Genomic DNA, 6,349 nt, shown 5'->3' on the forward strand with positions numbered 1-6,349 from the left:
ATGAGGTAATAATTGACCATAAGAATTTAACATTTAGACATATCTGTTGTCTAAATATCTGTTATGACCTAGGCATGGAAAACCTGATTAATCTGAATTGCAGTTTCAGTTTAGAGTTCTTCCAATAATTCCTAGTACTTCTCATTTTTGGACTTTACATTCACACATCAGTGTGCACTTATTGTTAAAGACCTGTAACAATCAGTAGATGGTGTAGGTCATTTTGCTGTTGTGTCAATACTCCACAAATGTATTTATTCGTGCTGTTTTTGAGGGATACATGAGTGGTTTCCAGTTTTGTCTATTTAAGTAAAATTGAAATGGAGTTGAATACCCCTAAATAGGAATTAGGTTCAGATAATTTGAGGAGCGAGTTCCACCAGACTTTTATGAACCCAGAATTTCTATTTTCTATAAACTGCTCCAGCTGTTCTTATACAGGCCTTTTGGAATGGAATTTCTGGATCACAGTGTATGAGCGTGTTTAAATGCTTTTCTAAAGTGGGGTACCATTTAAACTCTCATCAGCACAGTTGTGATATGTTCTTGCCAACATTTGATATTCTTAGTCTTTCTCATTATAGCCAGTCTGGTGGTATATAATAGTTCTTCACTGTGTTTTCATTTATTTATGAATAATGATATTGAGCCCTTTACATTTATGTATGTATGGGTCATCTGGATGTCTTTTGTAATATGTTTCCTTTAGTTCACACACTTTTCTTCATATTCAATTCTAAAACATGTATATTCTAGATGCAAATCTTTCATTCCATGTATACAGGACAAATATCTTTGTCCACTCAAGGTCTTGCCTTTCACTTTGGAGGAATAGAATTTCTTCTTTGTCTTAATTTAGGTCAATTTATCATCGTATTTTTTCCTTTATGGTTTTTGCTATGCTTGTGATTTGCTTAAAATGTCTTTACCTTACAAAGGGTTTCAAAGACATTCTTGTATGTTTTCTTCTAGAAAATTAATGTTTTACTTTTCTTATCTATGTAATTCATGCAGAATTGTGCGTGTGATAAAATATTGTCAAGATTTCATTTTCATTTTCTTATGGGCTATTCCATTGTTCTGGCACCATTTATTGAAAAGACAGTCATCCCCCACTTTCTTTGCAATGGTGCCCCTTTCATAAATCAAGTACCTGTATAAGGATGGGTCTGTTACTGAACTCATCTTCTGCAACATATGTTTTACTGTGTGCACCATCTTAAAAATATATATTCAGTTCAGTTACTCAGTCGTGCCCGTCTCTTTGTGACCCCATGGACTGCAGCATGCCAGGCCTCCCTGTCCATCACCAACTCCCAGATCTTATTCAAACTCATGTCCATTGAGTCGGTGATGCCATCCAACTGTCTCATTCTCTGTCATCCCCGTCTCCTCCTGCCTTCAATTTTTCCTAGCATCAGGGTCTTTTCAAATGAGTCAGTTCTTTGTATCAGGCGGCCAAAGGATTGGAGTTTCAGCTTCAGCATCAGTCGTTCCAATGAATATTCAGGACCGATTTCCTTTAGGATGGACTGGTTGGATCTCCTTGCAATCCAAGGGACTCTGAAGAGTCTTCTGCAACACCACAGTTCAAAAACATCAATTCTTCAGGACTCAGCTTTCTTTATAGTCCAACTCTCATATCCATACATGACTACTGGAAAAACCATAGCTTTGACTAGATGGACCTTTGTTGGCAAAGTAATGTCTCTGCTTTTTAATATGCTGTCTAGGTTGGTCATAACTTTCCTTCCAAGGATAAAGCATCTTTTAATTTCATGACTGCAGTCACCATCTGCAGTGTTTTTGGAGCCCCCCAAAATTCTGATGCCAGTCAGAATGGCTGCGATCCATAAGTCTACAAGCAATAAATGCTGGAGAGGGTGTGGAGAAAAGGGAACTCTCTTACACTGTTGGTGGGAATGCAAACTAGTACAGCCACTATGGAGAACAGTGTGGAGATTCCTTAAAAAACTGGAAATAGAACTGCCTTATGATCCAGCAATCCCACTGCTGGGCATACACACTGAGGAAACCAGAAGGGAAAGAGACACATGTACCCCAATGTTCATCGCAGCATTGTTTATAATAGCCAGGACATGGAAGCAACCTAGATGTCCATCAGCAGATGAATGGATAAGAAAGCTGTGGTACATATACACAATGGAGTATTACTCAGCCATTAAAAAGAATACATTTGAATCAGTTCTAATGAAGTGGATGAAACTGGAGCCTATTATACAGAGTGAAGTAAACCAGAAAGAAAAACACCAATACAGTATACTAACACATGTATATGGAATTTAGAAAGATGGTAACAATAACCCTGTGTACGAGACAGCAAAAGAGACACTGATGTATAGATCAGTCTTATGGACTCTGTGGGAGAGGGATAGGGTGGGGAGATTTGGGAGAATAGCATTGAAACATGTATAATATCATGTATGAAACGAGTCGCCAGTCCAGGTTCGATGCATGATACTGGATGCTTGGGGCTGGTGCACTGGGAGAACCCAGAGGGAGGGTATGGGGAGGGAGGAGGGAGGAGGGTTCAGGATGGGGAACACAGGTATACCTGTGGCGGATTCATTTAGATATTTGGCAAAACTAATACAATATTGTAAAGTTTAAAAATAAAATAAATAAATAAATAAACAAAACAAAACAAAACAAAACAAAAAAGAGGCTCTTTAGTTCTTCTTCACTTTGTGCCATAAGGGTGGTGTCATCTGCATATCTGAGATTACTGATATTTCTCCCTGCAATCTTGAATCCAGCTTGTGCTTCATCCAGCCTGGCATTTCACATGATGTGCTCTGCCTGTAAGTTAAATAAGCAGGGTGACAATACACAGCCTTGACATACTCCTTTCCTGATTTGGAACCAATCTGTTGTTCTATGTCCAGTTCTAACTGTTGCTTCTTGACCTGCAAACAGATTTCTCAGGAGGCAGGTCAGGTGGTCTGGTATTCCCATCTCTTTAAAAACTTTCCACAGTCTGTTATGATCCATACAGTAAAAGGATTTGGCTTAGTCAATAAAGCAGAAGTAGATGTTTTTCTGTAACTTTCTTGTTTTTTCAATGATCCAATGGATGTTGGCAATTTGATCTCTGGTTCCTCTGCCTTTTCTAAATCCATCTTGAACATCTGGAAGTTCATGGTTCACATACTGTTGAAGACTGCCTTGGAGAATTTTGAGCGTAACTTTGCTAGCATGTGAGGTGAGTGCAATTGTGCAGTAGTTTGAACATTCCTTGGCATTGCCTTTCTTTGGGATTGGAATGAAAGCTGGCCTTTTCTAGTCCTGTGGCCATTACTGAGTTCTCCAAATTTGCTGGCATATTGAGTGCAGCACTTTCACAGCATCATCTTTTAGGATTTGAAATAGCTCAGCGGGATTTCCATTGCCTCCACTAGCTTTGTTTGTAGTGATGCTTCCTAAGGCCTACTTGACTTCACATTCCAGGATGTCTGGCTCTAGGTGAGTGATCACACCTTCATGGTTATCGTGAAGATCTGTTTTGTACAGTTCTTCCATGTAGTCTTGCCACCTCTTCTTAATATCTTCTGCTTCTGTTAGGTCAATACCTTTTCTGTCCTTTATTGTGCCCATGTTTGCATGAAATGTTCCCTTGGTATCTCTAATTTTGTTGAAGAGATCTCTAGTCTCTCGCATTGTTTTCCTCTGTTTCTTTGCATTGATCACTGCAGAAGGCTTTCTTATCTCTTCTTGCTATTCTTTGGAACTCTGCATTCAAATGGATATAGGTTTCCTTTTTCTCTTTTGCCTTTAGCTTCTCTTCTTCTCTCAACTATTTGTAAGGCCTCCTCAGACAACCATTTTGCTCTTTGCATTTCTTTTTCTTGGGGATGGTTTTGATCTCTGTCTCCTGTACAGGGTCATGAACCTCTGTCCACAGTTCTTCAAGCACTCTGTCTATCAGATCTAATCCCTTGAATCTATTTCTCTTTATCTGTATAAGCGTAGGGGATTTGATTTAGGACATACCTGAGTGATCTAGTGGTTTTCCCTACTTTCTTCAATTTAAATCTAAATTTTGCAATAAGGAGTTCATGATCTGAAGCACAGTCAGCTCCCAGTCTTGTTTTTGCTAACTATATAGAGCTTCTCCATTGGCTACAAAGAATATAAACAATCTGATTTCAGCATTGAACATCTAGTGATGTCCACGTGAGAGTCCTCTCTTGGGTTGTTGGAAGAGGGTGTTTGCTATGACCAGTGTGTTCTCTTGGCAAAACTCTGTTAGCCTTTGCCCTGCTTCAGTTTGTACTGCAAGGCTAAATTTGCCTGTTCCTTCAGGTATGTCTTCTCTTTTTACTTTAGCATTACAGTCCCTTATAATGAAAAGGACATCTTTTTTGGGTGTTAGTTCTAGAAGGTCTTGTAGGTCTTCATAGAACCATTCAGTTTCAGCTTCTTCAGCGTTACTGGTTGGAACATAGACTTGGTTTACTACGATATTGAATGGTTTGCCTTGGAAACGAACATAGACTTGGTTTACTACGATATTGAATGGTTTGCCTTGGAAACGAACATAGACTTGGTTTACTACGATATTGAATGGTTTGCCTTGGAAACGAACATAGACTTGGTTTACTACGATATTGAATGGTTTGCCTTGCAAACGAACAGAGATCATTCTGTCATTTGTGAGATTGCTCCCAAGTACTGCATTTTGGACTCTTCTGTTGACTATGAGGGTATTTCATTTCTTCTAAGGGATTCTTGCCCACAGTAGTAGATATAACGGTCATCTGAGTTCAATCTGCTCTTTCCAGTCCATTTCAGTTCACTGATTCCTAAAATGTTGATGTTCACTCTTGCCATCTCCTCTTTGACTCCTTCCAATTTACCTTGATTCATGGACCTAACATTCCAGGTTCCTATGAAATATTTCTCTTTACAGCATCAGACTTTACTTCCATCACCAGTCACATCCACAGCTGGGTGTTGTTTTTGCTTTGGCTCTGTCTCTTCATTCTTTCTGGAGTTATTTCTCTACTCTTCTCCAATAACATATTGGGCCCCTACCAACCTGGGGAGCTCATATTTCAGTGTCATATCTTTTTGCCTTTTCATACTGTTCATGGGGTTCTCAAGGCAAGAATGCTGAAGTGGTTTGCCATTCCCTTCCTCAAATATATATAGATATAGATAGATAGATAGATAGGCCTTGGTTCAAACCCTAGTCAGGGAGCTTGATCCCACATGTGACAACTAAAACCCATGTCCCACATGTCACTTGTGGGATCAAGTTCCCCAACTAGGATTTGAACCAAGGCCTCCTGCATTGGAAGCACAGAGTCCTGGCCACTGGACCCCCTGGGAAGTCCCTGTCTGTACCATCTTAATTCTTATTCCCTTAAGGTAAATTTGGTGCTTGGCCCTAATTGTTTCCCCTCATTGTCCTTCTTCAGTAATATTTTGGCTCTTCTTGTCCCTTTCCATTTGCATGTAAACTTTAGAATCAGCTTGTCAGTTTATACACACATACCTCTGTGGGGTTTTAATTATATTGCTTTTATAGACCAATTTGTGGAGAATCTTCCATGAACACCATCTCACTGTTTATTTAGGTAATTTTGAAGTTCACACACTTACACCCAATAACTTTTAGTTTGCAACATGTTCTACTTATTCTTAGTTACTTGATTTCTTCTGCTATTGTATATTTTAATATTGGTGCTTTCAGTTTGTAGCTGGTATACAAAAATTTAAATTTATATTCTACGATCTAGCTAAGTTGTTTTCTCTATTTTATCTGTAATTAGTTGACTTCTATATGTACCTGTTTTCTGATGTGTGAATTAGGGATACTATCTATAATACTAATCACACATAATGTGACAATTAGGTGAGATAGTACATATCAAACACTTAGAATCATTTTTAGCAGATAATAATTACTAAATGTTAGATATTATTATATGTACTAATATAAAGTAATCCCCAAGATATGGGCTTCCCTGATAGCTTAGTTGGTAAAGAATCCATCTGCAATGCAGAAGACCCTGGTTCAGTTCCTGGGTTGGGAAGATCTACTGGAGAAGAGATAGGCTACCCACTCCAGTATTCTCGGGCTTTGCTTGTGGCTCAGCTGGTAAAGACTCCACTTGCAATGTGGGAGACCTTGGTTTGATCCTTGGGTTGGGAAGATCCCCTGGAGAAGGGAAAGGCTATCTACCCCAGTATTCTGACATAGAGAATTCCATGGACTGTATAGTTCATGGGGTTGCAAAGAGTCGGACACAACTGAGTGACTTTTACTTTCACTTTCATGGTTAACACAATATCATAAATCAAGACACTATAATTCCATTTATCT

This window comes from Bos grunniens, chromosome 27 (assembly GCF_055505025.1).
Source record: "Bos grunniens cultivar Pamir isolate PY7600 chromosome 27, Bosgru_T2T1.0, whole genome shotgun sequence".
NCBI classification, from domain to species: domain Eukaryota; kingdom Metazoa; phylum Chordata; class Mammalia; order Artiodactyla; family Bovidae; genus Bos; species Bos grunniens.